We start from the raw sequence: 22,674 nt of genomic DNA on the forward strand, positions 1-22,674 counted from the left end.
ACGGAAGTAAGGCGGAAGGTAGTTTGTCGACGTCACCTCAAGACGACGCCAACGATTGGTCAAATTTGCGGGAAAGTTGCGGTGATTGGATATAATTGCAACACCGCCCTGAATTCGCGGGGATTGGTTGAAGTTGCAAATCGCAACATCGCGAAATCCTGAAGGGTCTGAATAGAACACTGAATATGCACTACGCGATAATTATTAGCAATGGGAAACTGCATTGTGAGCCCGCGATGTGCAAATGTGAATTCCGCTAGTTGTTGAACATCCCGTAATGATAACATGGACGCGGTCTTTCCAAGTCAAACAATCGCAAATCGTGATGGAATTTCATCATAATATGAATGAATAAACATTGTTTTTCACGCAAGTTGACATATTTGGGTAGTTGCCCGATCGGGCAAGCATTTGTGAGAGTCTGGTTGTCCGAATCTATTGAATGGTTGCCCCGGGCAATCGGGCTACTGTTAATGTCGAGCCCTGTTTGGATTTGGGAGATAGTACAAAGGTGCCTAGTTACTACGTTTTCAGGTAGGATTGTGTTTTAAGAACAGTAACAGATGTTTTGAAATTATTTACTAGGACCGTAGCAGAAAGTGAGTGTGAACTGGACTGAGCAGCAGGAGAGGCGTTCACGCCTGGAGTGTGTGCCTCTCCCTCCAACAGCATGTGATAGGACTTCCTTAGGACTTTCACTCTTTCCCTGCAAAGTGCAACACTCACAGACACACACCACTCCCAGTTCTTCTTAAAGCATGGCGCACAACACACCACTCCCAGGCTATAATCTTTATGATATCGCCTGCATTCAGTGAACATTAAACCCTAATAAAAAGCTTCACGTACTATTTCAAACACCATCATCCTAATGTATGGTACAATGCCACCCTAAAAAACAAATCTTCTGTATGATGTGAAATTCCTAACACCATCCATTGTTTTAAATCCTACATATGGAAATGAAGAACTTAATAACAAGACGTGAAAGGAATACATTTTCATTTTTGTCTGTACTGTAACTCCAGGTTATCAACGACGTAGAACGGGAAAAAACAACACACTCTGAAAGCTCAAGCTCACAGGTTTGTCCATGCTTACAGGTATTAGTGTAGAATTTAGTGGCAAGTACTTACATGGCGTCTTTCGAGAGGAGTGACGCACTCAAAGAGAAGCGAAAACCATGCATAGACATCTCTCTCTCTCTCCCTCTCTCTCTCTCTCTCGTCTCCTACTAATGGTCTCTCTTACGCTGACACAAACAAACACACACACACACACACACCCTCTGTCTCACACACCCCGGTGGAATCCTGGAGTGGCTGGTAGGATCCTGCTGAAACGCAGTGCACCCCATATTAGGAAGCGCCAACTAAACATGTCACATGTAATTTACATTTTGGGGGCGGGACGCTCAGTACGCAGAGTGTATGCAAAAAAACTGACACACATACACACTTCCAGCACACAGACAAGCAACGACTGAGACAGCGAGAGAACAAGGACATAAAGAGAAAAGAAAGATACTCGGCTCAACATTCAACCAGCCACGTGCCGTTTCAATCTAAACAAGAAAAAAGCAAAAAGAAGGAAACAGAAGCTGGGTCACACCTTCACCCTGCTTCCTGACACACACACACACGTGTGTGTGTGTGTGTGTACTGACAGCTTTAACCTATTAAATTGGCCTGTTTCCTGTGTGCGGCAAACTAGTAGTCCTCTATGGAAATCCAAACATAGCCCACACAGACACACACGCACTCAGAAAGTCCTGCACTGCCTGAAGGCTTTCTGTTGCTGCAGCTGGCCTTGTTGTGAAATGAACAAGGAGATAAGGACTAAAAAAAGGAAGGAAATCCTTACCTCTCACATTGTGCTTCCCTGTGAGCCAGCTCTGTGCGTGTGTGCGTGTGTGTACGCGTGTGTGCGAGCTCGTGATCAGATGCAGGCAGCAGGCCGCGACAGCAGAGCCCCAGGCACCAGCCGGACCATTCTCAGAAAAAGAGAGAGCACGAAAGAGTGTGTGTGTGTGTGTAAGAGAGAGAGAGAGCAAGAGAGAGAGCGAGAGAGAGAGAGCGACCGCGCGAGAGAGCGCGTATATCCTAAGCTAACATGTGTCGGGCTCCTTGCTGCTCCACTGCATGTAGATGTGTTTATTGGTTAACGTGAGCGAGCCCCTGCGCGTGCCCCTCTGTGTGCGTGCGATCGCTAAGCGCCTCAGCAGTGCAAGAGAGTAAAAGCAAGAGAGGAAGGAAAAGAGAGAGAGAGAGAGAGAGAGAGAGCAGCAACAGCAGTCGAACTGCACAACAGTACTGCGCAGAGCATCCAGCAAAGCGACCAATCATGCGCAAGCATAACCCTGCCCACTAGCACCAACCAGGAAGTGTTGTCACAGCACCTCTGGGGGAAGGAAGAGAGGGGAGGGAGGAAAAGGAATAGGAAAGAAAAAAAGAGGAAAACTGAGAGGGGCTGTATGAGAAGCTATGTCATGCTTTCCTTCAGTCCCTTGAGGATGTTCTTCAATGCAGACTGCAGTGATATGGTAAACACACACACATACACAGGTCCTTGTTCACTTATGGGCCTCTCTCTCGCTCTCTCTCTCTCAGGTTAATAATTAAACTTATATAACTTTCATCGTATTAACTCTCATGAGACATGTTTTGGTGTCAACTGGCTAAATACCATGTGATATTTAAGCACACTAGCTGTAACGTATCTCACTGCACAACAATCTTGAGGCATGTAAGTCTCTGGAGAGCAACAGAGAATCTCATCTCATTATCTGTAGCTGCTTTATCCTGTTCTACAGGGTCGCAGGCAAGCTGGAGCCTATCCCAGCTGACTACGGGCGAGAGGCGGGGTACACCCTGGACAAGTCGCCAGGTCATCACAGGGCTGACACATAGACACAGACAACCATTCACACTCACATTCACACCTACGGTCAATTTAGAGTCACCAGTTAGCCTAACCTGCATGTCTTTGGACTGTGGGGGAAACCGGAGCACCCGGAGGAAACCCACACGGACACGGGGAGAACATGCAAACTCCGCACAGAAAGGCCCTCGCCGGCCACGGGACTCGAACCCGGACCTTCTTGCTGTGAGGCGACAGCGCTAACCACTACACCACCGTGCCGCCCCCAACAGAGAATCATAGAGTACAATTTCATTATATGATAAGTGAAGGGTGCTGCTTATGGCGGAGTCTATTCTCCTTACTGTACGATTCAACAGAACTGGTGTTTGTTGTTCGTAGATGCCACTTGCAAGATAGTCCTCGACATAAAAATAGAATTTAGCGCTGAAAATATCAACACAAAATCTGAAGTTATCCTGCTCTTAAAATCTTAATTATTAAAGGAGAACTGAAGTCATTCTTAAACTTGCTTTATTTCTTAATTAACGTGTTATTTAATTACGTTTTCCGTTTTAGTAACCTTATATCGTGACTTGTATTGGCAAGTAACTGCAATTAAAGATTATACTTATCAGCCTATTCGGTTTTTAGCCATGTTGAATTTAGTTCGTTTGGTCCACGGCAGGCGTCGCTTATCCGCGTGATCTTCACGAGACTTGTGCGAGACTTCGAAACGTGAAGTGTCAGCCAGGTGTCAGTGCTGCCATTTTGAAAACTGTTTTCCAAACGAAATATTGCACAAAAACGAGTTTAAATGACGATTACTGCCGACTTTTTTCCAAGCTTTCCTGATTGCTATCAAAACAAGCAAAATTTCCGGCTTGATTACGTCAGCATTCGAAAGAGGGCGCGCGCGTCTTTTGACAACGTTGGCAGATGTTGGTCACTTTGAATTCCGCTATATGTTTTACTTCCGTCCTACGACGTCTCGCACAGGTCTCAGTGAATCTCGTTTACAGCCATTGCTTTGACATATGGACTGATATATTACAGAGCATATTTCAAACACTCATAACTTGCTATAGAAGTGACAAAATAGCTGTCAAAAATGCATTCCGATATTTAATAAAATGAGATAAATAGAATTTTGATAATAAAAAAATTGCCTTCAGTTCTCCTTTAAAATTCTCAGTTGAACTGTCTGTATTTTAATTGATAGAGAGTTCAACGTTTTGACCATTACCGATTAAAAAGCAAATGGAAACTAGGAAATCTAGGAAACTGTCAATAGCCTTGACGACTACCATTACTGAAACCATTCACCATGACCTGATAACTACTATCAAATGTTTCAGTCCAGGGTTTGGCACATTAGAGGCAAATTCAGAGACTTTTACAGTTCTGCTGTATAGACTCGTTCATAGTAAACCTCATCTGGCAAATACTTGTAAGCAATTATAAAAAACCAGGCAGTTTAATAGGAGTTTTGAGGTTTAAGAAAACGTATGCCTTTAGGTCTAACATTATACAACTATGGGAAAAAAATTAAAGAGACCAATTTTAATGGCAGTCACCATTAAACGTAGTCTCTTAATTTTTTTCCATAGTTGTATGTCAAGTTTCAAGTGAAGTTGGGGGGGGGGGGGGGGGGGGGGGGTTGTCTTTTTTTTTTTTTAAACCCAGTCAGTACAGCGTTCATATCAAATAGTTCACATAAGACTAGGCAAAATAGCATAACTGAGTGGAGGAAAATTACACATGGAATTTATAACCAACTTCAAGAAAACACCTCAGTGTTGTTAAACCATATAAATGCACACGCACGCCAAGACCTTCGCCCACATCCAGGAACGACTGATAAGCATAGTAAGAAGCCAAGAACGCAACCTGAGTCACCTACTAGGTGTTTGGACAACCTGACAGCATGGCATAGCTGATCTTTCCTTCAAAAGTGCTTTTTTGGTCCTTGTCTAAGGAGTGGGAGGATGCGATGTCTACACTAGGTCTATAGCAATGTCTGGAAGGTAATTCTAGACTGGTAATGTCCTGGGATTTGAACTGTCTTGTTCAACTGTGACTTCAGTAACGTCCAAAAATGAGTCTGGATAGACCTCAGCTCAGCTCACGTGCACTGCTGACAAACTAATCTAGCCATGACAGACACCCTCAAAATGGTGGCGGCTCGAGTGGGATTAGATATTGATGACCAACCAGTGGCAACAAATGCAGTCTTTTGCGCAATGCTGTTCGCGACAAAATTCCATAGGTTTGGTGAAGAGCACTTTAGCTGTTATGATGGAACATGAGCAGGTCAACCTAGGGTCACATGCCTACCAGTAACACTGCTGGTGATCTTAACCAGACAAAACTCTGTGCCCAGACATGCACGGCACCTACTCTTGGCATACTGATGATGTTCTCGTGAGAACTTATTGTCCTGGGTTTGGGATGCACCTAGCCTGTTAGAATCACAAAAACCACTCTAATCTGTAGATGCTGGTCACAATTTCTAAGCCAACCTTCTTTATGTATAGTGGCAAGTGTAGTTAGCATGGTCTGCAGTCAGACTTGTGTAAATAAACACTGCAAAACCTGTTTTGTTTGCCAAGAATACTTTCTGGACCTGCTGCCAAAGACAGTCTGGAAAGGAGAGCATGGGTTTTCAGAGCATGGGTTTCTGTACTGCCAAACAGACCGACCACACCGCACCGATAGCTCACTGAAACCTGGTCCAGTGTTCCTATACCCACAACGGCTCTGTTTGCCTTAGTACAGGCGCAACAAGATGGCCACCTTCAACCTGCTCTTAGACAGAGGTAAAATCAAAAAGGTAGACTCTATGGTTTCGAACAAAGGGTCCTGCTGATGCGCCATCCAAATTCAGAACAACAACAGCGGGTTCCCTCCCATTCTAGAGGTGAGAGGGTTCTTGGTTCTTAAAAGCTCTCCCTTCCATACAGTATGTTAGAGGTGCTAGATGTAATTAATGCCACATAATCACAGGACTGGTTCATGTCAGTGGATCTACATACAGTATTTCTGTTTTCCATCACATCAGGACACAGTTACTTTTTGAGAGCTGCCTTCCAAGGACAGGCAGTCTAATTCAGAGCTGTATTCTTTGTGCCAAATGTTTTCGAGATGTTTCCTCTGATGGCCAGGAGCATCAGGATACTGGCATATTTGGATGATCAACCCCCTGTGCACCCCACCAGAGAGACCATCAACAACAAATTCACCCTCCTCACACATATTATGGCACTCATTTTCACGGTGAACCCAAAAAAGAACTCCATAATATAAAAACACGCTCCACAATTCATCTGCTTGAAGATGATCAATGCTTGAAGATTCACTGAAAATGCTAGACATCCCTTCAATGTGTTATATACTGTACATCAGTTGTTAAGGCAGCATGAGGTTGGACGGCTCTCTTCGCCTTGCCTAGACGTTCCTCAGGTAGTCCCAACCACAGTTAGACAAGTTTATGGCAACCAATATGCTGGATTTGTACGCTAGTGCCAAAAATACACTGTCTAGACATAGTTTTTGCACTGGCCCTTGACTGGGCCTGCATTACTGTATGCATTTCTGCCTCTCTTTTCAGCAACGAGGTCGCAGAGACCTACTTGTGGCTTCAAGATGGCTGGCGAGGCCTTGGGGCTTACTGATACACATCTGCCAATCCTGAAGGAAAATAATGCATAGCCCTGGGCAAGGGCGGCACGGTCGTGTAGTGGTTAGTGCTGTTGCCTCACAGCAAGAAGGTCCGGGTTCGAGCCCCGTGGCCGGCGAGGGCCTTTCTGTGTGGAGTTTGCATGTTCTCCCCGTGTCCGTATGGGTTTCCTTCGGGCGCTCCGGTTTCCCCCACAGTCCAAAGACATGCAGGTTAGGTTAACTGGTGACTCTAAATTGGCCGTAGGTGTGAATGTGAGTGTGAATGGTTGTCTGTGTCTATGTGTCAGCCCTGTGATGACCTGGCGACTTGTCCAGGGTGTACCCCGCCTTTCGCCCGTAGTCAGCTGGGATAGGCTCCAGCTTGCCTGCGACCCTGTAGAACAGGATAAAGCGGCAAGAGATAATGAGATGAGATGAGCCCTGGGCAAGGTATTTGTGGTGACGTGTGGGGGTACAGTCCTTTCACAAAGCTCATGCACACATAAGCTGGAAATAAGATTACAAGTCTTGCAGACTCCCATACATTGCAGTTTCTTTTTTTTTTTTTGCAAAGTTCTATATGCACAGCTGTTATTCTCAGACGTGTTTCCATATGTTTCCTGAGCTTCCTGTTTCTCTGGTTGCAATTTTCTTTGTGTTTCTTAATTTTCAAGTAATATTTCTGGCATCCTCTCATTTTAATCTGCCTGACTGATTGGAGCAGATGTATAGATTTATTGATAATATAATATGATTTTTTTTTTTTTTTATTGTAGTGCAGGTGTTAAAACCACACAGAGAAATAACGGCCATCCATTAGTAAGAGGTGTCTGTTTTCTGAGTATTTCCATGCACGTTTATGTCTGTTTGAACTTTTTACCTTTTAACCAGTCAAATATAAAATTAAGGCCAAGGTGACAATTCAGCATTTTTTACAATATTGTCCCTCTCTCTTTCTCACCCTTTCTTTCTCAGGAATTCATTCAGATATTACACACAAGGAAAATATTTCTTGGCTGTATTTGATTATTTCTTTAGCTCCTACTCGGCTAGCGTTCCTCTGTGTTTCAAATTATGACCGTTCTAGAAATACGGCAGTGTTGAGTCATAGAAAGTGAGGGAGAAATCACATTTTCCATTAGATCGCTTGGTCTTTTTTTTGATCATTTCTAAAAATGTCCATTAAAAGAGAACCAAAGGCAAATTTTTTTATTATCAAAATTCGATTTCTCATTTTATTAAATACAGGAATGCATTTTTGATCGCTATTTTGTCACTGCTATAGCAAGTTATGAGTGCTTGAAATATGCTATGTAATATATCAGAGATTCGTTGAGACCTGCGCGAGACATCGTAGGATGGAAGTAAAACGTACAGCGCAAATCAAAGTGACCAACATCTGCCAACATCATCAAAAGACGCGCGCGCCCTCTTTCGAATGCTGATGTAATCAAGCCGGAAGTTTTGTTTGTTTTGATAGCCATCAGGAAAGTTTGAAAAAAGTCAGCAGTAATCGTCATTTAAACTCGTTTTTGTGCAATATTTCGTTTGGAAAACAGTTTTCAAAATGGCGGCACTGACACCTGGCTGACACTTCATGTTTTGAAGTCTTGCACAAATCTCGTGAAGATCGCGCGGATAAGCGACGCCTGCCGTGGACCAAACGATCTAAATTCAACACGGCTAAAAACCGAATCGGCCGATAAGTATAATATTTAATTGCAGTTACTTGCCAATACAAGTCACGATATAAGGTTACTAAAACCGAAAACATAATTGAATAATACGTTAATTAAGAAATAAAGCAAGTTTAAAAATGACTTCAGTTCTCCTTTAAAGAAAAGTAAGGGAAAGTTATCCTAAAAGTATCCTTCGTACATGTTCCATTATCTTAAGTTTTTGATCAAAATTTTACCTTTGGCTATTCCAATAGAGAAGGGCTCAAAGACCTGCATAACAAAACTACTTCAAAAATTACTGCAACAAAGAATGCACATCCTCATAGTGATACACAGAAGAAGCCTTGTTCAGATTTATGTGCAGTATCTCTTCAGTTTCAGCAACTCGGAGAATTCATTCTGGAAACTCTGAGATTTTTTAGTTTTTTTGCAAGACCTAGTCCCCAGATTTAATCTGTAAAGTTCACAATATCATATTCTCAGCTACAGCTGCCTAAGATATCTGATTTGTGAGACTATAGCAAACCACACTGTTTGAAGGGTGCTGCATGCGAATTATTTATTTTGTTGGTATTTTTTTTATATATATATATATATATATGGGCGGCACGGTGGTGTAGTGGTTAGCGCTGTCGCCTCACAGCAAGAAGATCCTGGGTTCGAGCCCCGGGGCCGGCGAGGGCCTTTCTGTGTGGAGTTTGCATGTTCTCCCCGTGTCCGCGTGGGTTTCCTCCGGGTGCTCCGGTTTCCCCCACAGTCCAAAGACATGCAGGTTAGGTTAACTGGTGACTCTAAATTGACTGTAGGTGTGAATGGTTGTCTGTGTCTATGTGTCAGCCCTGTGATGACCTGGCGACTTGTCCAGGGTGTACCCCGCCTTTCGCCCGTAGTCAGCTGGGATAGGCTCCAGCTTGCCTGCAACCCTGTAGAAGGATAAAGCGGCTAGAGATAATGAGATGAGATATATATATATATATATATATATATATATATACACCAGTCAAAAGTTTAGACACCCCTACTCATTCATATGTTTTTCTGCATTTGGACTATACTGAAGAAATCAAACACTATGAAATAACATAGAGAGCATATATAGAATTATGTGGTAAATGAAAAAGTCTCATCTCATCTCATTATCTGTAGCCGCTTTATCCTGTTCTACAGGGTCGCAGGCAAGCTGGAGCCTATCCCAGCTGACTACGGGCGAAAGGCGGGGTACACCCTGGACAAGTCGCCAGGTCATCACAGGGCTGACACATAGACACAGACAACCATTCACACTCACATTCACACCTACGGTCAATTTAGAGTCACCAGTTAACCTAACCTGCATGTCTTTGGACTGTGGGGGAAACCGGAGCACCCAGAGGAAACCCACGCGGACACGGGGAGAACATGCAAACTCCGCACAGAAAGGCCCTCGCCGGCCACGGGGCTCAAACCCGGACCTTCTTGCTGTGAGGCGACAGCACTAACCACTACACCACCATGCCGCCTAAACAAAAAAGTGTTAAACAAAATCTGTTTCATATTTTAGATTCTTCAAAATAGCCAGCGTTTACCTTGATGATGCTTTGCACACTATTGGCGTTATCTTAACCAGCTTCATGAGGTAGTCACCTGGAATGCTTTTCAATTAATAGGTGCCTCGTCAAAAGTTAATTAGTGCAATTTCTTGCCTTAAATCAATAAACAGTAAATAATAATAATAAAAAATATGGTAAATAGCCCTATTCCACAACTGTAGTTATACATATTATGTCAAGAACCGCTCAACTAAGTAATGAGAAATGACATCCATCATCACTTTAAGACATGAAGCGCATTTTATACAATAAAAATAAAGAAAACTCATTGAATTAGAAGGTGTCCAAATTTTTACTGGTCCTATATATATATATATATATATATATATATATATATATACACACACACACACAGTACTGTGCAAAAGTCTAACGCACATGTAAAGAAATGCTGTAGACCAAAAATTGCTTAAAAATGTTTCAATACAAAAAAAACAATACTATAAGCAGCAGTAAGCCATAATTTATGACACAAAGTCAATATTTGGTGTGAGATGACCCTTTGCTTAAAAAAAAAGAAAGAAAGAGTAGTCTCAGGTACAATGAGTGCAGTTTTATAAGGAAACGAGCTGTAGGTTTTACTGAGCATCTTGCAGAACCAGCCACAGTTCTTCTGGACACTTTTTCATACTTACTTCTTAATTTTGCAGCAAAACCCAGTAGCCTTCATTATGTTTTCTTTTTTTAATCTGAAAAGTACTCTCTTATGTAATGCTGCTCAGATACAAACATTTTTTTTTTTTCTGTAACATTTAATTGTGTGCTGGAAAACGACCGTTTAGGACTCAGTGTTTTTGTACTGATTCGATAGTGAAGAAGTCATAAAATAGAAATCTATAACAAAGTTTGTATGAAAAAAATAGGGTGCCTATAACTTCTGCACAGTACTGTGCGTAATACACGCACCATATGTATGTGGCAGCTCTACTTCTGCTAATATTTAGCAAGCTACACCGGTTCCACATGTTATACCATAAGGAATGCGTGAATTGTGAAAAAGAAACAGTCGCACTTTTTGAAACGTGTCATGCCCTGATCTAAAGCAGCAGAGGCTGTTTCACACTAGTGTTTAGGTGAAAGTGTGATTGTAGATTTTCTTACAATGTATGCTCCTCATTTTTAGGAAAGAACTGTTGAAGATTAATTCTTAAAGTGCATATCACGGGTAAATTCAGGAGCAAGATCGATGTAATTCTCCTATTTTATATTCAACTTTGGTCAAATATCTGTCACATTTTGTATTTTCTGCAATTTTTTTACCTTGCACAATGCCAGAAAAATTCAGTTGAAATCGAGGCATTTGAGGCGAATTGGTCCGCCTCTGAAAAAACTTGCCATTTGGATGCGGGACGCCTCCTTCTGAATCCTACGTCAGCGCTGGTTTGTTTATGAGAAAACGACCTGGTGGTTTTCTGCAAATTTCTTCAACATTATCGCGTAATTATTAAAATGGTTAACAGATGTATCGTAGGAGGGTGAAGCAACACCAATCATGATGGGATTAGTACTCATCGTTTCCCAAAAGACCGGACAATGAGAGAGAAATGCAGTCCTCTCAATAACTGCCGGCAACCAGCGATTTTGCCGCCTACAAACGCTCCATTGCCGGCTACTCACAGTGGTTTTTCAAAGAATTGAAATTCATAAGTTTTTACTTCATAATTTATACTTCATAAAAATAAAATTTTGCATTCAGGATCACTCAGAATTCACCATTTAACATCTACATTTTCAAAAATTTCCGGGGGAGGACCCCTCGACCCCCCTCTTTTTATACATTGCGGCGGCAGCTAACGCAGCCTCCGCTCAGCTTGCACTTAACATGGATCCTAGACGTCCGCTATTTAGCGGAATTCCGCTATTTTTCTAGCCAAAGTGTTGTTTTTTTTTAATCTCTTGTATATCCGTTAAAATTATGTTTGTTTAAGTAAAATGACCAGCAGAATACGTTCTGATTTGGTTTGCTTGTTTTAGCGATGTTTTCGTCGGCTTCGTTTGTTCTCGTTGACATCCGGGAACACTCGGAAGTTAAATTGATGTAAATACCGCGAGACTGTACGCGATAGAACGAGAAAACAATATGGCTGTGCCCATTTGCTAGAAAACGTGTTTTAACTCCGTTCGTGCTTTTTGTTTCGAATGCGTTGAACTTAATTCAATACGTCGTGGAAAGCGTAGTTGCGCTTAGCCAGAGAGGAAGTTGAATCCAAGAAGAGATTAATGAATGCGGTGAATACAGAACTTGAAACAAAAGTTCATGCGAACAGAGTAGCCAAGACACTATCCAAAAGAGCACTGCAGGAAGATCAGAAAAAGCAGAAGGAAAGATCAGAGAAACAAAAGCAGAGAAAACTGGAGGAAAGATCACAGAATGCACCCCGGAAAAGAGCATTAAACTCCTCTGCAGTGAAACCTTTCAAAAAGAGAAAGGTTTAAATCAAATATCTCCAATATTTGCTGTACATATGTATATATCTAATATTACTGAATCATTGATTTCTGCTCATATTCATGATTTTTGAAAAATGAATGTGGATTATATTAGACTAGTATTGATATTAACTCGAAACAAAAAAATAAATGAGATGAACTATGGATACTATTCTAACAAAATCAGTGGAATATTTAGGCAAGTATATTCTTCAAAGCTACATTTTCGTCTAATTTTTATAAATAACAAATTTTTTGCCACTTATGTTATAGGTTACAAAATATGGCATCAAATAGATACACATTATTGTTAAATTCTGTTGCTTTTCTATGTTAAATCTATGTAAAAAATGTGTTCTATAGCATCTTTAAATGTTAAAATCTCAACAGCTTCAGGGGGCTTCGCCCCTTGTACCCCCAGCAGGGGCGCTGCCCCTGCACCCCGCAAAGGGCTTGCAGCGCCCTTGACCCATGCTGATAGTTTCTTATATTCCTCTATTTTTTTTCAATTACTGCTGGAATCCCTGGCTTAACCTCTGCCTACTACTCTTTCTTACTTGCCCCTTTCTCAGAAATATATTGAAAGGGCTGGAAATGGGAGCGCTTGGTCTACACAGGCTGTGCACTGAAACCGTGCAAGCTCTCGCAGCCTGCTGGCGCTTCTGCAAGTGACGTCACGAATCTGGCTCCAGACTCCCTTGGGATTTTTCCAGACGCGTTTTGTTATTTTATTTTTTTCTGCTGTAGACAGATAGCCTTGTGCAAAATTACCCTTCTGGATGAGTGTGTAAAGGGACATTCTTTCATATAAAAAAAAACAAAATTGGTCCAGAATATGCACTTTAAAGTTTATATATGTATGTATCTCCATTATCCATAACCACTTATCCTGTACAGGGTCGCAGGCAAGCTGGAGCCTATCCCAGCTGACTATGGGCGAGAGGTGAGGTACACCCTGGACAAGTCGCCAGATCATCGCAGGGCTGACACATAGACACAGACAACCATTCACACTCACATTCACACCTACGGTCAATTTATAGCCACCAGTTAACCCAACCTGCATGTCTTTGGACTGTGGGGGAAACTGGAGCACCTGGAGGAAACCCACGCAGACACGGGGAGAACATGCAAACTCCGCACAGAAAGGCCCCCGTCGGCCACGGGGCTCGAACCCAGGACCTTCTTGCTGTGAGGTGACAGTGCTAACCACTACACCACCATACTATATATATTCTCCATGATTTTTTTTTCATTCTTTTAATATTCAATGAAGACAAAAAATCTGTTTCATGCTATGCCTCTTTCCCTTTCATTTGTACTCTGGCATGTAGCAGGTGGCTGTAAATTCTTCATATGCAGGCTAATGAATATGAACTTGAACTTACTGTGTGCTCCTGCACATAGTCATCATCTGGCATTTGAAAGACGCCCTACATTTATAACCTAATCTATTTAAAGAAAGGCAACGTTCCTGCCGAAAATATTTCACGAGTTATTACATTTTACAATGGGAAATGAGTTCTGACTTTGATTATCAGCATCATTCACATCAGTCTGTCTCATCACCTGATGAAAAACATAAAAGTCACTTGCAGTATTTGTACACAAGCCTCCTCATCGTCTCTTAACATAACAAAATGGTCTGTTCGGCTCACGCAGGTAGAGAAATAATCGCTGATTAATGCAGTCAGTTCTGTCCTGTTGGTTAATCATGTCTTTTAATTACAGTATTTCGAATCATTGCCTGCTGTCATCTGTACAGAGTGCAGAAGCACGCTGCTCTGATTTGCTGATGACGTGATGGTGCAGCACTGTCGACATTTTAATGGCTGTCCTAGATCACAAACCGAACTGATATCTGATTATTCGACAACTTGATCAACTGTGGCATTTGTTGTGTAAATAAAGCACAGTTCACGCCACATATTTATGCAGACTGACTGCTTTACACTCATCCCAGTGTGATCTTTGCAGGCAGGCAACCAAGGCAAGGTTACAGAGGTGACGTGCTTAGAGAATAAATGGTAAAATTGATATTTATGGAATGATTAAAGTGATATTTAATGGCAATCTACAGAAAAGTTTGGATGTATAGGTAACCAGCTGAGTGCAAGTGCTTTTGTTATACCGGTAAAGCTGTAACGAAATGAACATACTGTAGACAAGTACATATTATACGGCATATAAACTCAGTACGGGCGGCACGGTGGTGTAGTGGTTAGCGCTGTCGCCTCACAGCAAGAAGGTCCGGGTTCGAGTCCCGTGGCCGGCGAGGGCCTTTCTGTGCGGAGTTTGCATGTTCTCCCGTGTCCGCGTGGGTTTCCTCCGGGTGCTCCGGTTTCCCCCACAGTCCAAAGACATGCAGGTTAGGTTAACTGGTGACTCTAAATTGACCGTAGGTGTGAATGTGAGTGTGAATGGTTGTCTGTGTCTATGCGTCAGCCCTGTGATGACCTGGTGACTTGTCCAGGGTGTACCCCGCCTTTCGCCCGTAGTCAGCTGGGATAGGCTCCAGCTTGCCTGCGACCCTGTAGAACAGGATAAAGCGGCTACAGATGATGAGATGAGATAAACTCTGTACTGATATGAAATGTTGAATAACTCCACTTTTTTGTCGATCTGATTGATCCTTCCAATGTATTTACACCTTTATAGCTGATCACATTTTTGGGGCTGTTTTCTAGAATTCAGCTGTAGTGACATCCAACATCTTTCCAGATCTTTCCATACTAGTAATAACACGTTTATCCAAGCCAAGAAGCCTTTGTTACACAAGTACAGACTTAAGCACACAGTGAAATTCAGCCTCTGCACGTCTGAAGCAGTGAACACACACACGTGAGCGATGAGCACACGCACATACCCAGAGCAGTGGGCAGCTACGGTATGCTACAGCACCCAGGGAGCAGTTGGGGGTTAGGTACCCTTGTTCAAGTGCACTTCAGCCCAACCTCACACCATGGCTGCCCCATGTTAACCTAACTGTGGGGGAATCCGGAGCACCCAGAGGAAACCCACACAGATAGAGGGAGACCATGCAAACTCCACACAGAAAGGCCCCCGTTGGCTGCTGGGCTTGAACCCAGCACCTTCTTGCTGTGAGGCGACAATGCTAACCACTACACCACTGTGCCACCCACCGTGCTGCTAAAAGCTGTAGCTATGATATGTTCAAAAGCACTTTGCTTGCGCACCTGACAAAATGTCCTATTTCTCTGGAAATGTTGTGTACTACCCAAAATCTTTCCTATATCCACTATATACGTACCGTGTAGCAAGCCGAGAACACACACAACTCTGAGCTCTGGATCTAAGCAGGGTTCCTGAGAGACAGCAAAGCTACCTGCTACATCATCAAGCTCCCCCGTGTGCTCTTATGCAAAAGCTCCTGCAATAGTGCGTCAGGAGAAAAGTCCAAATTTGATGAAGATTTGCAAATATTCTCCCCAACATTAAATGTTACAGTGAAATAAATCAATATTGTCAGTTATGAAAAATGATCAACTGTGAGTTTTATATTCGACTGACTGCTTACTTAAAAGTACTGACTGCAAAGTCATCTGAATTTTTTACATTTTTTTTTATTGTGCATGCCATTTCCCTGTGTCTCACAAAAACAATATCGTTCGGATGAGATGTGATCGTTGTGATGTGCTGAGGGTGGCTTTCCTCCATTTTGGTACTGAATATCCTACCTCTTGAGGTAAACAGTACGGCCCTACGGAAACAGCCAAACGCGAGGAGCTTGAACTAATTAGCATAACCATGGAAATGCGTCATACCAAGATGGCGACTCGCGGAAAACATCGTGGCTCTGCATCGACCTCGGAGAGTTTTGAGTCGCAGGTATGTAATTTGTGACTGACATTTGTGAATAGATCCGTGAAACAAAACACAAATATATCTTTTCTCTGTTACTGCTTTTAGGTTATCATCATTTCTTTCTCTGTAAGATCAAAACATTAGGTGTATAACTTTATACTTGCTACTGTGGACTCGAGCCCATGCATTCTAAGGCTAAGATAGCTAAGTGCTAGCTAGAATGATTTAGTTATCTGTCCAGAAAAATTATGTGTCATCTAACCTTGCTCTATCTTGCAGTTGCACTCGCTAGGCAGGCTTTTTTTCTTTTCCGCTGCCTTTTAGCTGGCGGGAGAGCCGAGTCCGCCATGTTCGCCCATGCTGACTTGTCTCATCTCATCTCCTCTAGCCGCTTTATCCTGTTCTACAGGGTCGCAGGCAAGCTGGAGCCTATCCCAGCTGACTACGGGCGAAAGGCGGGGTACACCCTGGACAAGTCGCCAGGTCATCACAGGGCTGACACATAGACACAGACAACCATTCACACTCACATTCACACCTACGGTCAATTTAGAGCCACCAGTTAACCTAACCTGCATGTCTTTGGACTGTGGGGGAAACCGGAGCACCCGGAGGAAACCCACGCGGACATGGGGAGAACATGCAAACTCCGCACAGAAAGGCCCTCGCCGGCCACGGGGCTCGAACCCGGACCTTCTTGTTGTGAGGTGACAGCGCTAACCATTACACCACTGTGGCGCCCCATGCTGACTTGTTTTGGTTAAAAGTAGGTTAAACACGCCCCATGATGGTCACGTGGTATTGTTACTCACTTGCTTTAGCGATCTCCGGAATCATAAAATGCGGGACATTTTTCATCTTGGCAAAACTTTTACACATAGGATACACGGTGTATGCAGCAGCGCAACATCTCGAAACTCCAGCAGCTATAGAAATAGAACATTTTTGCCCAAAATTCAGCTTTGCACTCAGAACCTTTAACCAGTAGCAGAAACGTAAGAGCCTCCATTCCTGAGTAATACCATAGCGAAGCCACCGATAAGCAGCACTCATAGACCATGTAATGCACCATGTAAACTGTTTTCAGACCCAACAATGCTGAGGCAGTTTTTAAGATTACAGAAAAACAGAGTGACAGATAACACCTGCGACACACAGATGTCTGAGATGGATAAAAAGAAGTTGAACAGAACCGTCAAACCGAATGTGGAAAAAAGGTTTGTCATTTCACCCTGCGTTCATGTGAACATGACTGATTGGAAACACGAGGCTGAGCCATGCTTGCTCTTGCTCGCACTCTCTCTCTCTCTCTCTCTCTCTCTCTCTAACATGGAGATCTTTGTACAATGCTGGCAACAAGAGACGTGTCAAAAAGAGTAAAAGTGAAAACACCAATCCCTCAAGAACGTAAAAAACAAACCTACCTTTCACGGCAGAACACTGATGAGATACATGTGCCTTAAAAACGAAAGCAAAAGCTCGGTGCTTTGCAAGTGAAATGTAGTAACTGGCTGACATCAAAGCCTCCTTACATTTTATTCAAGGCACTTGATTATTCATGATGTACAGTGGTGCTTGAAAGTTTGTGAACCCTCTAGAATTTTCTATATTTCTGCATAAATATGACCTAAACATTCAGCAGATTGTCACACAAGTCCTAAAAGTAGATAAAGAGAACCCAGTTAAACAAATGAGACAAAAATATTATACTCGTTCAATTATTTATTGAGGAAAATGATCCAATATTACATATCTGTGAGTGACAAAAGTATGTGAACCTCTAGGATTTGCAGTTAATTTGAAGGTGAAATTAGAGTCAGGTGTTTTCAATCAATGGGATGGCAATCAGGTGTGAGTGGGCACCCTGTTTTATTTAAAGAACAGGGATCTATCAAAGTCTGACCTTCACAACACATGTTTGTGGAAGTGTATCATGGCACGAACAAAGGAGATTTCTGAGGACCTCAGAAAAAGCATTGTTGATGCTCATCAGGCTGGAAAAGGTTACAAAACCATCTCTAAAGAGTTTGGACTCCACCAATCAACAGTCAGACAGATTGTGTACAAATGGAGGAAATTCAAGACCATTGTTACCCTCCCCAGGAGTGGTTGACCAACAAAGATCACTCCAAGAGCAAGGTGTGTAATAGTCAGTGAGGTCACAAAGGACCCCAGGATAACTTCTAAGCAACTGAAGGCCTCTCTCACATTGGCTAATGTTAATGTTCATGAGTCCACCATCAGGAGAACACTGAACAACAATGGTGTGCATGGCAGGGTTGCAAGGAGAAAGCCACTGCTCTCCAAAAATAACATTACTGCTTGTCTGCAGTCTGCGAAAGATCACGTGGACAAGCCAGAAGGCTATTGGAAAAATGTTTTGTGGACGGATGAGACCAAAATAGAACTTTTTGGTTTAAATGAGAAGCATTATGTTTGGAGAAAGGAAAACATTGCATTCCAGCATAAGAACCTTATCCCATCTGTGAAACATGGTGGTCAGAGTATCATGGTTTGGGCCTGTTTTGCTGCATCTGGGCCAGGACGGCTTGCCATCATTGATGGAACAATGAATTCTGAATTATACCAGCAAATTCTAGAGGAAAATGTCAGGACATCTGTCCATGAACTGAATCTCAAGAGAAGGTGGGTCATGCAGCAAGACAACGACCCTAAGCACACAAGTCATTCTACCAAAGAATGGTTAAAGAAGAATAAAGTTAATGTTTTGGAATGGCCAAGTCAAAGTCGTGACCTTAATCCAATCGAAATGTTGTGGAAGGACCTGAAGCGAGCAATTCATGTGAGGAAACCCACCAACATCCCAGAGTTGAAGCTGTTCTGTACGGAGGAACGGGCTAAAATTCCTCCAAGCCGGTGTGCAGGACTGATCAACAGTTACCAGAAACGTTTAGTTGCAGTTATTGCTGCACAAGGGGGTCACACCAGATACTGAAAGCGAAGGTTCACATATTTTTGCCACTCACAGATATGCAATATTGGCTCATTTTCCTCAATAAATAAATGACCGAGTATAATATTTTTGTCTCATTTGTTTAACTGGGTTCTCTTTATCTACTTTTAGGACTTGTGTGAAAATCTGATGATGTTTTAGGTCATATTTATGCAGAAATATAGAAAATTCTAAAGGGTTCACAAACTTTCAAGCACCACTGTATACTATATAAGGATCATATAAAATACGTACGATTATGCTTTGTTACTGTTGACTACCACTGAGTGTTCAGCTGATTATATTATTACACCCTCCTCTACTGTCCTTAAACCTGAAATAGTGGAAATGCTGTTTTTCTGTCTCGGTCATGGATAATTAAATCATTTATCATATTTTTTTTTAAATGGTAAATCATGAGCAGAGAAAAATCTACACTATATCGCACCAGTCTATAAAATGTTTATAACAAATAGTATTTGTGGTTACATTCCAGTTGAGTACACACAGCTGACACCTGCTCTAACCTATCTTCATAGAAAACATCTCAGCTGCCGATTCATGTGTAACTGCATGTCTGCAAGAGCTGAAAATACAGTATGAAAATCCGCAACTAGATAATCGCTCTTCCTTTAGCTTTGTGAGTTTAATCTTTTGCTCTGGTGCATTTATGACCCTTGGTACTGTCCTATGTTTCCACACATGCTTCCTGGGCCAAAACATGAAGCAATGTCAGGACACAAAGACAGCAGTTACGCCAGGGAGAAAGAGGAAGTTCAATGCTTCATTAGAGCGAGGAGAAGTGAGGATGAGGAAGTGTGAACACATCTATCTCACAAAGACAAAGGGGGAAAAAAATAACAGAGAACCACTCCCTCCTTCCTCAACCTCCGCCATCTTTAATTAGCAGTGCCAGCTTACAGTTCATGGCACAGCTATTAACAGAACAGCATCGACCTGACAAACAGTGTCAACACTCCACTTCCACAGTCTGGCCTGGTGCTATTACATGATAATAGTGCTTACTTTGTGGCAGCTAAGTCGAAGGGGAAAGAAATAGTGTCTTTATTCACTAGTCCAGCTTAAAATATAATGCTATTTTAACACTAAAATACAGTACGCTAGCCAGTGTAATCCAGGACACCAATTCAGTCAAAGAAGAAGTAACTAATGTTGATAAAAGTCCAACATCCACAAAGCCACAAGCATGAAACCGCTTAACTGTCATTTATTTAAGTCACAAATGTAGGACTAAAGATTACAAGTATTTTAAAATTAGAACTTTTTTGTATAATCCCTTATTTTCTTCATTCAAGTCCATCTTAAAATATACACAGAAAAAAATGCATACATAAAAGTAGTTCATATATATGGCGGCATGGTGGTGTAGTGGTTAGCGCTGTCGCCTCACAGCAAGAAGGTCCGGGTTCGAGCCCCGTGGCCGGCGAGGGCCTTTCTGTGTGGAGTTTGCGTGTTCTCCCCGTGTCCGCGTGGGTTTCCTCCGGGTGCTCCGGTTTCCCCCACAGTCCAAAGACATGCAGGTTAGGTTAACTGGTGACTCTAAATTGACCGTAGGTGTGAATGTGAGTGTGAATGGTTGTCTGTGTCTATGTGTCAGCCCTGCGAGGACCTGGCGACTTGTCCAGGGCGTACCCCGCCTTTCACCCGTAGTCAGCTGGGATAGGCTCCAGCTTGCCTGCGACCCTGTAGAAGGATAAAGCGGCTAGAGATAATGAGATGAGATGAACGCATAGCATGTTCACTACATGCTACACTTCCTGTAACGCTCGATACCGCCATACAGGAAGAATGAATTGCACACCGAGCCTAACTCTGGAAATAAGTCAGAAATCAATAAATGTTCCTCGACGCAATGAAACGGCTTTGACCGCCGAAGTCAGCTGTTGGAGGACATCTAAATACCGTACCATGCAAACACCATGGCACACTTCAGAAAGACAAAGAAACCCCGGCAGGAAGCTTTGCGCACTTTCTCAGTTACCAGACTGATTACAGCAGCATGTGTTCACCTCATACACTGAACTTTTCCAGAGTGAATTAACTGGACGGAGAATCTGTTTATTATGCAGCACTGTTAGACTTCCATCCTGTTCTGCATCTCAGTAAACCTACTTCTAACTATTAAAAGCAAGAAGGAGCATTTTGTACTATTAGTGTTTTGTCGTGAAAAAATAAATACATAAATACATAAGCATGCATAAATTATGTATTTCAAACAGAACAATGTGTCAGCAGTAGTGGAGGGAGGTGTTGGAAACTATATATTTGAAAAAGGTGTGTGTGGGTCAATAATTAATTTCATACCTGCGTGTGGTGCTGGTGCAAAGCTCCTTCTGAAAGCGAGACAGGAACTCACCCGCGTTTTACACACCACATGCGGTTCACTGCTATGCATTCTGGGTGAGAGTTTCACTGTATAGTGTGGCGCGCTGCAAGCGGAAGCGACACCTACAACAGCAAATCAACACCATGTTAGTGTGTATGTGGGTGTACTAAAAAAAAAAAAAAAAGTTGTGTGTGTGTATGTGTTTGTAGGATTGCAGTTATCAGATATCGATCAGAGGGGGGAAAATGTCAGGGTCTTAACATGCAAAACAGAGTGTCTGGGTGAGTACTGTATGCGTGCACACTCAAAGACTCAAGATCTCCATGGAAACCTGCCTTTATCTCATTTGCATCTGAACACGCAATACGATTCGGAGACATTAATATCATGAGTCTTTCCTTCAGGATAAGGTTTACAGACAAGCCATTTCATCTGCTTATGACTCCTAATCTGTGACCTCAAATGCCCGTGATAAACGATAGGTCTCGTTTCGAATGAAATGGAAACACACTCTGAGGCTTTTCGGTGAGAAAGAGGAAGCAACGTGCACAACGGACCAGACTACAGAACATGAGATAACAGTATAGGGAGTTAAACAGGAAGAGGGGCGTGTCTGCTACGCACCCGTGTGTGTACGTGCGTGGGCGTGTGTGAGATAGATAGTCAGGGTTATTTCAGTTCTCTTTTTAGGTTGCGCCAGGTGTGTGCGTTTCTGATGAATTGCATTTCTGTTCTGGTTTTATTCTGTAAACTGTTGCAAGAGACCAAAACAACATCACAAATAGAGTGAGGAGAGAAAGAGAGCGAGAATGCATATTGAAGGAGAGAGAGAGAGGCAGTGAGGACAGACTGGCAGTGAAACACACAGAGACGTCTTTCTCTTCCTGTATAAACATTGCATTGTCAGTATACAGAGATCAACATTCCACAGCATTTTGTCTGTGTAAAAAATGCTTCACTTTCTGACTCCAGCCTCTGGCATTCAGCTACATTCTGTCACTGCAGCATGAGCTAACACCGACATGCTAAGACGGTTGCTTACCTTGCCGTCTCTCTAGCTGGTTCTCTGTCTCACATCCAATACACCATGCCCTTGTCCTCCCTGCTGGCTGCTGACAGGAAGCAGAATCAGTCCGTCCCTATTTATGGTCCCCAGATGCTGCAGTACGCCGAGCGCCTGACACATTCTTTACCCAGCCCTGCAAAAAAAAAAGGAGGAGAGGAGGAAAGAGATGAGGAACTGCCAGAAACATACTGAATTCAAATGTCTGAGGAACCAGTGGTGAAAGTCCACTGGTAGTGATGAGCTGATAGTGACAGGTGTTAAATCAA

General features: G+C 42.7%; 1 protein-coding gene across 12 annotated transcripts in view; it reads right to left on the minus strand.

Annotated features, from left to right (window-relative positions):
• The window catches only part of mbnl1 (muscleblind-like splicing regulator 1), a 122,539-nt gene extending 100,076 nt beyond the window's left edge, over positions 1 to 22,463 (minus strand). For 4 of the 12 annotated variants that reach the window (XM_060906073.1, XM_060906069.1, XM_060906070.1 and 1 more), the window contains exon 1: positions 1,137 to 1,355. The gene's annotated coding sequence lies outside the window, so the exon portion shown is untranslated. Of the gene's footprint in view, positions 1 to 1,136; positions 1,356 to 1,863; positions 2,309 to 21,320; positions 21,465 to 22,384 lie in introns of those variants that run through there. The other 8 variants (XM_060906076.1, XM_060906075.1, XM_060906072.1 and 5 more) reach the window with 5 other exon arrangements.
• Positions 22,464 to 22,674: the final 211 nt, after the last annotated feature.

The sequence above is a fragment of the Neoarius graeffei genome, chromosome 23 (assembly GCF_027579695.1).
Source record: "Neoarius graeffei isolate fNeoGra1 chromosome 23, fNeoGra1.pri, whole genome shotgun sequence".
NCBI lineage: Eukaryota > Metazoa > Chordata > Actinopteri > Siluriformes > Ariidae > Neoarius > Neoarius graeffei.